This window comes from Siphateles boraxobius, unplaced genomic scaffold (genome assembly GCF_051911475.1).
Source record: "Siphateles boraxobius isolate OS27281-9 unplaced genomic scaffold, OSU_SipBor_1 6, whole genome shotgun sequence".
NCBI lineage: Eukaryota > Metazoa > Chordata > Actinopteri > Cypriniformes > Leuciscidae > Siphateles > Siphateles boraxobius.
In genome coordinates, this window is record NW_027509186.1 from 9,079,617 (window position 1) to 9,091,857 (window position 12,241).

At 41.4% G+C, this 12,241-nt stretch overlaps 1 protein-coding gene across 1 annotated transcript in view; it reads left to right on the forward strand.

Annotated features, from left to right (window-relative positions):
• Positions 1–12,241, forward strand: part of dscamb (Down syndrome cell adhesion molecule b) — a 174,289-nt gene that overhangs the window by 86,654 nt on the left and 75,394 nt on the right. The window lies entirely within an intron of this gene.

A 12,241-nucleotide genomic window follows, 5' to 3' on the forward strand; every position in this document is an offset into this window, starting at 1 on the left:
TTTTGAACACATCACACACAACCAAAGAAACAGAGCTACACTGTCTTGTAGAAATACAGAGACATCAAAAATCAGCACACATCTCTCAACAATGGTGGCAATAATTGTTTTCTTTATTTATTCATACTGCAGTGCATGCTGGGAGTTTTAAACTATCCTGGACCCCAGCATGCATTGCGACAGAAAACTTTTGATTGTCACCATTGTTGAGATTCATATGTTGATTGTTGATGTCTGTGTGTGTCAAGCATGACTTCAAAATGTTTTAATGCACTATATTATGTCAATATCCTTCAGAATAACTGATTATAGACACATTGCTGCTGGATTTCATGTTGTAGATTTACAGATATAAGATACATTTTATATACCCATAAATTCAAAGCTTATGATGAGATCATAGACTTAGACATGTCCAGGATGATTACGGCATCATCAGAACAGCCATAAACACCTGATCAACTTCCTCTTGACTTTTTCTTCCTATAACAAATGTGTTTTATAAACTCACAGTTACAGCAGCCAGAGAGAAACTTAAGTTATAAAGTCAAGAGCCCAACTAAACATAGTACTGATCTCCATCATGGTGACTACAAACTTTATTATATTCAATAAAACATTTACAACTAAATACCTGTTAATTCTCAACAAATACTTTTGTACATGTATGAATAAAATCGTAATCGGTTACATACGTAACCTCGGTTCTCTCTAGAAGAGGGAACGAATCTTGCGTAAGCTAGCTTACGCTACATAACAGGTAAAGTCATCTTTGCTCGAGATATTGAAGCCAAAAATTATCCTTAATTTTGCATTTATTGTCAACGCAGTGCAGCACCCAGCAGACCTAGAGGAGGCCATCTTGCGTGCTCATTGGTTGCCCTCTGGCAACTGCTGCAGCCTACCACTGAGCATCGCGCGTGACGTGGTGGTCCTGTATGAACGGGAGGAAGCGTTTGAGCACGTTCTTGACCGCTATCATTTCCAGACAGTTTATGTGGAAGCGTCTCTCTTGGTCTGACCACAGGCCAGACCGGTCTGCCCTCGAAGACGGCGCCCCAGCCTGAGTTGGAGGCGTCCGTCGAGATGATCTTTTGGTGAGAGACAACCCCCATTGTCTCTCCCCGCTGGTACCAGTCGCCGCTAACCAGGGCTGCAGTGCCAAAACGCAGCTCTGAGTCACTCTGATTCATCTGTAGCCTGAAACCCAGGCTTGGTGAGGCACTTGGGCGTTCAGCCAGCGTTGTAGCGGGCGAATGCGCAGCAACCCCAGCTGAAGCACAGCCGCAGCTTTTGCCATGCAGCCTAGCATCCTCTGGAATGTCTTTATATGTGATGCTGCCCTACTGGAAAGACGCGGCCAGGTGTCGAACACGGCGCGCACTCTGTGTCGATAGGCGGGCCGTCATAGCCACAGAGTCCAGTTCTATTCCTAGAAAGGAAACTGACTGACTGGGCAGTAAAGAGGTCTTTGTCCAGTTGACCGTGAGGCCCAAGCTTTCCAGATGGCTGATAAGCACTGTTCTGTGAGATCACAGTTCTATCTCTGACTGTGCTAAAATCGTCCAAGTAGTTCAGACTTCACAGCCCTTTCACTCTCAAGGGGGCGAGAGCCGCATCCATGCACTTCGTAAATGTACGGGGTGCCAAAGACAGTGACGGGGGACTATCGGGATCTGAAAGTATGCATCTTTCAGATCGAGAGAGATAAACCAGTCCCTCGGGCGAATTTGCGCAAGGATTTGTCTGGTCGTGAGCATTTTGAACGGCCGTCTCATGAGAGCTTTGTTCAAATATCTCAGATCTAAGTTAGGTCTTAGTGCTCCGTCCTTCTTGGGTACGAGAAAGTAACGGCTGTAACGGCCTGACTCCCTCAGAGAAGGAGGAACTGGTTCTATGGCCCGTTTGCACAGCAGTTTGGCTATTTCTGCGCGGAGTAGATGCGAACTGAAGCGATTAGCCCTGTCTTATTGTGCTCAGCACCCATTCTGACACACCTGGAATAGCCTTCCATGCTTCTACATGTATAGCTAGGGGCAGAATGGACTCCGGGTTCCGATCGCCGTGCTTCGCGGGCTCGGGAAACTGAACCGGAGGTGTGTGCGGGGCACGCGCGCCCTCTGATCTCGGGAACGGCGGCTCGCTGTCAGCTGTGACTGTCTGTAACACTTGAGATGACCCGATTACTGGGAATGGGGAACATTTTGTGACGGCATTTAGTGCGAGCGGAGCCTGGGGCGAAGTGTTTATCAGTAAGCTTAAGCGCTCGTGGGCGGCCACGTGACTTACATTCATAACTTGGCCGCTGTGAGGCCGTTGCCGTGTAACAGAGCGGGCAGCGAGTAGGTGTTAGCACAGATTTGTGGGCACATTCTCTACATCTAGCACTCGAGTGGCATTTGCCAGCTTTATAAGAGTGGGCTCTGTGAGCGTGTGAGACACGTGGGTTTTCGTGTTTATGTGTAGGGGTGAGCACTGACTTGTGGGCACTTTTTCTACACTTAAAACACCGTTGGCATGAGCCGGATAACCAGAATTTATACTCTTTCTGAGATTTCTCTGGGTCGCCATAAAAACGGCGTTTGTGTGCAGGCGAGTGGGCTGTGTTACCGACTCATTGGCTGCTAAAATTGCGTCTGCAGTAGCCTTCTCTGAGGGGACTGACAGGACGAGATCTTTTTGACGGTAGTCCGGCCGCAGCGAGACCATCCGTCTTTTCCTCTCTGATGTTGCTAGGAGGACTTTGCCTGCTCGGGCTTCAGCACAACCTTGGGCCGGGGGGGAGGCGGCCTGCGTCCAGAAGAGCGTGATCTAGGGCGGCCGCCCTGTCGACGCTGCGAAAGCTGGGGCTGAGCTGGGCGCTGGCTAGCATGTCGTGAAGGCGGCTCACGTGGGCGGCTTGCAGAGGAGCTAGAACGCCGAGGCAGGAAAAGGTTCATGGCCTGCGAGGTCTTCTGTACTTTGGAGAATCGACGATCCCGTTCACCGCTGAGCTGAAGAGACCAGTAGGGGAGAGCGGCGCGTTGAGGAACACGGAGCACTCTTACTCCCTCACATCACTCCCGCAAGCGTCAGCCAGAGGTGCCTCACTGTGACGGTGAGCGAGGCCATGCATCTGCCCATTGCCTGAGACGCGGATTTCATCGCGCAAAGGGAGAGATCCGTCGCGCTCCTTAAATCCGTGATGGCGGCTTGGTCCTTGCTTCTCTCGTCCCATTCGCGGAGGAGATCAGCTTGGAGGATCTGCAGCACAGCCATCGAGTGCAGGGCGGAAGCAGCTTGTCCGGCGGCGGCGAATGCGCGGCCGACAAGGGCTGAGGTGGTCCTGCAGGATTTTGACGGGAGGGCAGACTTTGAGCGCCATCTCGCAGAGGGCGGGCAAAGGTGTGCTGCGACCGCCTCTTCCATTGGGGGGATAGCTGTGTACCCCTTCTCGGCGGCGCCGTCCACTCGGGAGAGCGCAGAGGAGACATGTGAGTGGAGCCTCGCGGAGAATGGTGCATCCACGACTTAGAAAGCTCGGCATGAAGCTCTGGCAGAAATGGCGCAGATCTGGAGACAGGCGGGGGGCGGCGGCTGTGAAGGAAGTATACGTCGAGCCTATTGGCCGCGGGCTCCTTAGGCGGTGAGGGGCGGAGAAGGAGAGAGTGACGCTGGCGGGATGCAATCCGGCGAGCACTTCACTGTGGCCACAAGCTCCGGCATCCTCTGAGCACGGCGCTTCTTCTTGAGCGTCCAGAGTATGGAGTGACAGCGTCCGTGGTGAAAGCTTCGAGTCGAGCCCGCAGGGTCGACAACGGAAGCGCTTCACAGTGCTCGCAGCCGCCCAAATCCAGGGCGAGGACTGCGTGGTCTGGGCCCAGGCAGAGAGGGAAAAGTCCTAAAAGTCCACTTTTAGTGTGAGAGAGAGAGTGAGTGTCGCAGCGGCGAACACACACAGAAGCACACAAAAGGATACTGAACGCCGGATAGCGTAGCAGGCATGGAAGGCTGAAGGTGGCTAAGACGGCCAGCTTCTTCAGGCGCTTTCCTAAGCTTGGTGGTCGCTTGATTCGACGGTGGAAGGATTTACTCAGAGTCCAGCAATGCGGAGAGCTTCGCCAAGAGATGATGTAATTAGTGACGCAGCCTCTGAGCCTGGCTTTTATACGCTAAGCCACCCCCATTTTGGCGGGCTGTGACGCATAAAGGGCGCGACATCACGCGCGAGGCTCAGTGGTAGGCTGCAGCAGTTGCCGCAGGGCAACCAATGAGCACGCAAGATGGCCTGCTCTAGGTCTGCTGGCTGCTGCACTGCATTGACAATAAATGCAAAATTAAGGATAATTTTTGGCTTCAATATCTTGAGCAAAGATGACTTTACCTGTAGCGTAAGCTAGCTTACGCAATACGAGAGAACCTCTCGTAAGAGAACATGTTAAACTGGTTTGTAAACTGTTTTCACACTCAGTGTAGCTGGAAGTCAGTTGTGTTTCTCTTTATTCTGTACTTGTTTCTCTGTCTTTCAGTGATTCTGCTTATCAGGTGTTAATCAGTGTCTCAATTCACTCACATCTTTTCAAGAGAAATCTTTTCAAGTGAAATCAGCTAAATGAATAAATGTAAATGTATTGGTGAACTAATGTAGGGAATAGGGATTGAGGGTCTAGGATGTGATGTGGAACACAGTCTCTGAGTGTCGACTTTGAGCGCTGGTAATTTACAGTATATTCCTGTAGGCTACTTTCTCGAAAATGACAATTATAACCCAGAATGCTTTGCTTTCTACGGCATATTACTGTTTTAATGGAAAATGGTATGATACTGTCAGAATTTGGCCTTTTTTTACAGCAAACAGTGTATGGAGAAACATGACAATGGTGGGCTTCGCAGGTGTTCACTTGTCCACAATGAAGTCTCTTTGCACACAGATTTTGCAGGTGTACAATTATAAACACAGAGAATAATTTTTTCACACCTGTTTCTGTAAGCTCTTGCTAAACAGGTTGTATTGTCATGTAATGTAGCCACTTGCACTCACTGATTCATTATATTTGCTTAAAGCTGGCATGAAACGGAAGTTGTGCTAGTCTTTTCTCCCCTATTGTGATGATACTGCTTCTCAAAGAAGAAAAACTGTAGGGCGGGACTTGATTTTGTCCATTGGGAATTGATTGGATGGTTGGATTGATCTCATGTGAGTGACAGGTTGCTCCAGAGAAAAGAAGAGATGAGTTGCAAGTTATTTTAATTAAAGGTTATTGTGCCACATGAAAATGCTTCAATATTCAATTTTGATTTCATGGTGACTTTAAAAATTAATATTTATGACCAACTGCACATGTCACTTGGTGCCGCCATGTTCGTATGATATCACACACCCACATTTCTGCAAAATCTAATGGGAAATTTCAGCACAAGCATCCAATTTAAAAAGGAGTTCATTGCACTTTTCCAAGTAGGCAGTTCTGATTTGAATGGAACACATAATGCATTTCATTTATAGATGGCTTTTTGAGATTCTGAGATCTGTTGAAGCTGAGCGTTTTTCTGTTTCAGACAGGCTGTCATCAGCGGCTCTCATTAGCGTACTAATAAAGACCCAGTGACAAGCAGTTCTGTGTAATCAGTCAATGGGGACAATATTTACAATCCTAGCCATCTTCAGCTTCGAACACAGACCAAGATTCGGGCTCAAGACTCTCTTCCATTTTTACCCCTCTTTTCTCACCATCAACTTAATTAGTCACATCAGACGTTAATTACAGCAAGTGTAGGAAGTCGCAATCTCAAGTAGATCAAATTAAGCAGCGTGCAAAGCTTGAAGTGTCTCATTTCTGCCTGTGCGCAAACAATCTCAATTCTGTGGGGAACATGTCACGTGAGCATACCTCCCTTACGGATGCTAAATAGGATCTTAAAGCTGGAAATCACCCCATTTGAATTGTTAAGTGAATACGTGTGACTCGCGGTGAGAAGTAACTCATCTCTGGTGTGAAAAAGAGTTATGGCCTTGGAAATAACTATGCACTGTATGGCAGAAACTAGTCGGTCGTTGGAAATCAGTCAAGTTTCATGTTATCTTAAACACTGTAAAAAAATCTAATTTGTAAATAAGATAAAGAGTATGTTACTTGGTGTTTATTTGAGAAATGTACTAATTTCTACCCCAAATCAATTAGACAGTAAAAGAAGGTCAGGAAAAAAAACCTTTTCATTTATGTCGCCCTCACTTCTGAAATGAGGTTTAAAAGTTTTAATTTTTTGTAGTTTTTTTTTTTATTAAAGGTTTATATTATTTATAATCCATAAATAATATGGAATATATATCCAATCCAAGTAAAATCCCATTCCTGTCTTTCCAATTCAATTTCCTGTGAGATGTGGCTAATTCAATTCAAAATTGAAAGTGAACCAGCTCTTCAGCTTTGAATTTTTTGGGAAAAACAAATGTTTACAACTCCATCTGCATCTGGTGTCACTAATGGCACTGAAATTATACACTATGTACATAATTGTGTTCCTCCTGATGATTAATCATATTAAAACAACAATAAAATGTTCATCTGCAGCTTTTCAGTTCGTCTCCTGTATTGAAGAGCTTCTCTGAAGAGGCCTAGCGTATATAAGAGGAGTTCCAGTAGATGGGTGGGTGAGCCGTAACTAGCATCCATGACCTCGTCTGTGGGCTGAAGAATATGGTGAAGAGCTTTTAATGAACGCTGCTCAGAACGGGTACGGTAACCTTGTGTCCTGGAGGTCTAAGTGACCTAGCCTTTTCTTTTTCAACAAATGCTACATAGTGTCACAGCACAGCAGTTGGGCTATGCACGAGTCACACTGATGCTGCATATTCAACTTAATGTAGTAAAGTCAAGCCCTCTGGTTAAGATCACACTGCCCACCCTCCAAACATACATCACCTCTCTTAGAACATTTACCCTATTACACAAATGCGTTTTTTCTTTTTTTTGTTTATCTAAAAACATGACAAATTTGATCGAAATTGAGGGACACTTGATTTTGAACTGCACTCAGACTCACAGGACATGAATTCATCCGGGAATTCAAATTCAACCTTAAGAGCATCTAGACATATCGCAATGTTAATGTTTTTAAGGTTATTTTTGATAATGTTACCCTTACATTTTCCATAATTATGTACCTTCATTATGGAATTAGGGCTTTTTGACAACTTTCTGGGGTGAAATAACAGTTGGTCTTTCAGCTGCTGGCATCCCATCCACAAAAAACAACATGAAATCAAAAAGGAGCGTCTGATTTAATGTTAATAATTGAAACACACACACATATATACATATATATTAAACAAATCCCACCTTTGATGGTGTTAAATCAGTTCCAAGTCTTTTGTGTTTCCTTAATGGACCAAATGGACTAGCAGTCACTGTATTTGATTCTCACCTTAAATGTTTAATGTAGTGCACATTTCCTTTAGCTTTAATATGTAATTACTCTAGTACACTGATAAAAAGGATTTTGTGGTGAAGTAAAAAAAAACAATGTTATTTACATGAAAAGTTAGTTCAGGCAAGAATTTAAAAAACTAAGTCAATTCTATATTAGTACTCAATTCAAGCATGTAGAAATAAAAGCGTAAATATCAACGTTACAAAATTAAGTAAAATTACTCAACTTTTCTGATATTGGTCATCATGCACTGGGCTTTGAATAATTAATTAGGTTGATTTTTCACTGTTTTCCAGCTGTGTTTACACTGTTGTATCATTGCTTTTGTTGTTAGGATTAGTAACTTGCCATTTTGTGACATTTGGAGTACTCAAAATGACATATTCAAACACAAAAATGGTCCATCAAATGTTACCGTCATTGTGTATTGTCTACCAAGTATTGAGGTCTCTGCGTTCACTTCGTGTGTAAATTGTGTTATGCATGTACATATGGTGTCTCACACATCTATTGTGTTAATTACCTAGATGTTTCTAAAGCATATTCTTAAAAAGTGTGGTACACATTTATAAATGACACCTGAGATAAAAGATTGCAGAGTTCTTGCAGAAGCAGAGCTTTTCTTCGTTTTTGCTATCGCCACGGGTTTGGCCGGCAAATGTTTGTAAAGAGTCGATAGTCAGTCTCATAAGAATACACAATGCATCGGCAGCTTTGAATATCACTGTTGATTCTCCAGTTTGCTTGTTTGTTTCCACATCCACAGTCATATGAAATGTTTGCTGTACAACCCCGAGAAATAAGTCACCATTACACACGGCAACAGATTCCGGCAATATTAAACTGTAAATATTAAATATTAAAGCTGCGATTCACGCCTCTGGGTTGCTGCTATAATCCTGCAGTTTAACTCGTATTTGTTTTTAGCAGATTCTCCGTCTCTAAATGAGTCTTTGATGGCTGTGTTTAATTCATGGCAGTCTTGCACAAACACATATCGTGCAGAGCGGTGCTATGAAAGATTAAACAGTGCTAATTTTGTTTGATAATCACAGATAACTGTGCTTCTGACCCGGTGTGCCGTGCCGGGCGGTCGGGAGGACAGGGCTTTCGGGTATAGGAGATCTGTTCCAGACGTGTTCATCTCGGCTGTCTGCACGATTCTTTCTGAATATGCGCTCTGGTGGGATTTGCATAAGTACATGCAGAGAGGACACAGTCACTGTTAAAAGCACAGTTTGATCAAACCAAATAGCTGGAGGCAAGATTGTAATTAGATCAGCCCGAGGCAGTTAAGAACTTCTTTATGAAAACATGCGGACAAAGTCATTTTTCATTCTTTTTATGGGAATTGAAATAAGCCCTAGTGAGTGTTTGGAAGAAAAAATAGCTTAAAGGTGAAGTGAGTAGTTTCTGTGCCACTAGCAACACCAACAATAATTGTTATGAAATATGTACAGTAATAACTAAGCTGTAGAGCACCTCTCCTAAATAAGCTGCACTATTTCACAGTCTTAATTATAAATTAATTCCTTACGGTTGAGAGTCCTGAAATCATCATCATCATCATCATCATCATCATCATCATCATCATCATCATCATTGTTATTATTAATAAAGTAATTCAATATTTGGGAATATGTAAAGGTAAACCAGGCCAGGTATTTCTCTTAAAATTACCATTAAATAAAAATTGACAGTTCTTCTTCCTCTTCTTTTTTTTTTTTTTTTTGTTGCAATTTTTATTATAAATTATTTGTCAATGCACATCTTTTTTTTATGTGCCCTCGTAATGTTTAATCAAAATAGCTTTCCCCTCTCTTGCAGCTCATCACTTCTTTTCTCTGGTGATGTGTTTACTGGTGTGGGGGCGGGGCAACCTGTCATTCACATGAGATCGACCAATAGCAAACCACAACCATCCAATCAATTCCAAATGGAAAAAAACAAGTCCCGCCTTATATTTTCTTGTTTGAGAAGCCATTTCAGTTAAGATATATGTCACAATAGGGAAGATTCATTATCATGACTTCAATATTAGACAACCACACACTGTAAAATCTGTGGTAACCTGTATTTGTTACACTAAAGATTTCTAGTATTTTGCTAGATTTATAATAGTATTAATAATAAACTTTATTTAAATAGCATTTTTAAAGCAATGACACAAAGTAATTTACAAAAGTAAAAAGGACATAAAGAAACTTTACAAAATATACAATCAGATAAACGTAATAAAACAAATATAAAATAAAACAAAAGAACCAAAACACACAAAAAGAGTTCATAAAGTAATAAAAGCAAGTCTACACACACAAAAAAAGTGTTTTAATGAGACTTAAAAAGATGGAAAAAACGTGGATCTAATATCCATTCAATAACATTGGAGCATTCAGTGCAAAAGCTCTGTCACCTTTTGTTCTCTCTGGATCTTGTAACAGTTAAAAATCCATAAAAAAGATCTGAGATATCTAACTGTTTCACAAAGCCTTAAAAGTTCGACTCAATACTGTACTAATACCATGTAGTGCTTCATACATCAATAATAATATCTTAAAATCATTATTAAAATGAATTGGTAGCCGGTGTTATGAAGCTAAAACTGGAGTAATATGATTAAAAGACCTGTCATTAATCTAGCAGCGCCATTTTCTTCTAATTTGAATCGTGGTAAAGTGTGTTCAGAGTAGAAAAAAGTAGAAAAAACCTTATTAAGACCTTACTCAATCTGACTTTTATTAGAGACCTGACCAATAATCTGTATTTAAATGCAGAAAATTACAATCCATCCAATTATATCCAATATATCTGCTAAGCATGCTTGAACGACATTTAAGCTAATCTGATCATTGGATCGCAGTGATAAGTATAACTGTAAATCATCTACATAGCAGTAAAAAAAATAATTATGTTTCTGGATAACGGATCCATGAGGTAACATATAAATTGAAAACAAAATTGGTCCTAACAGGGAGCCCTGTGGAACACCACTAATGATTGTAGAAGGGACGGATAAATCATCTCCATCTGACACTAACAATTTTCCATTTAACAAATAAGAACCAAACCATCCGTTTAATGTATCAATTAGGATTGAGTGATTCAACAGTATCAAAAGGTGCAGTTAGAAATAACAATATTAAAATCAATCCTGCACCATGGTTTACTCTTGTTTTTTGTTATTTTTTTTCTTTTAATTGTATGTATGTTGATTCAGAGATCTGAAAAATTAAATATTTTTACTTGTTTTTTTCCTATAGTTAATTTTGAAAAGGCCACAATGGCAAATCCATGATACATTGTCGCACACGTGGTGTTGTGTACTTGAAAAGCCTTTCGGTGTATATTGTTTCCCCCCCCCCCCCTTTTTACAATATTTGCAAAGTTTACAATGCTTGACCTCCTCCACATCCCTTTAACATAGAAAATACAGCATAGTACAATTGTGGCTGCTTGAATTAGGAAAGACATCTCTGAAACTGTTTGTCATAATATAATTAAAATGAGCAATACAATTAAAACAGTGATTGTATAGCAGATATTTAGTTTCTTTAGCTCAAATCACACTATATTTTTCAGGCTGATCCAGCAAATGTGCATGTGCACTTAAAAGTAAATAAACAGCCATTACTAATTTAAATGACAATCTGGACTTCTAATCGCACAGCTGCCATAATAAACATTTCATTTCTCCATGTCTTTTTTTTCTTCTTTTTTTCTGTGAGTGGTCACTTTCCTCTCCCCATATAATGTTGACACTTTTCACCCTAGAAATGGTTTGTTGTCTCTGCACATTAAACCAGCATACTTAAAGTGTTCACTTCACATTTAACAGGGATGCTGATGAGGTCTGGATCAAGTGAGCTGTAGTTCCTTTCAAATGAAGAAATATTAACTTGCACAGCTAGCAAGATGGAGTCCAAGTACATAGAGATTGATAGATTTCCTCTGTGTGCTCTCTCACGTCAGCTTGATTCTGATTTGGTGAGGTAATCGCATAGAAATTAACGCAGATTGTGCATAATTGATCCTGCTGGCTGTAATTAAGCACTAACAAGCTACATTGCAAAGGAAGTGCACACTGCCAATAACACTGTGCCTCAATAAAACATGATAGTGGTTGCAGATATGGTGTGTGTTTGATTGGTAGAGAGACTGACAGATGAAAGAAGAGAATAAACATATGGCTGGAGTATTGTCTCTGTTTCATGCAGGGAAGAGGGGTTGCGGACAGTTTCAGAGTCTTTCATCTTGAACAACATGCTCTGGGGAAGCGTGGGGCATTGTGAATTTTATGTGAAGTATTTCAAAGGCCTCGTAGCGCTGCGGCTGATACTTGTCAGTTTCTGGGGCTGTGCTGTTCAGAATAGTGAGGAATGGTGACTAATTGTTACTTGTTTTTCTTAATTCATCAGTCCAAATAAGATTTTGCAAAATTACCTGATTAACAGAGTTGTTATAGTTAACTAAAACTAAGACCATGCTTAAACTAAAACTAAAAACGTTTGTTACTTTAGCTAGTTGCCAAGAGAACATTTCTTATTTGGTAACATTTTATTTTGATGGTCCACTTTAGACATTATAACTATTTGTAACTTTGCTACTACATGTCAACTACAGTATTAGTAGAATATCTGCTAACACTTTATTGTGATGCTCCTCCAACACACATTCTACTGACTATAAGTACTTTGCAAATACAAGTAAACTTATTCTACTAACCCTAACATAAGTCTACTACAGTCTACTAATACTCTAATGACTGTTAGTTGACATGTAGTTGTAAAGTTACTTATAGTCAGTAGAATGTTTAAAGTATACCATCAAAATA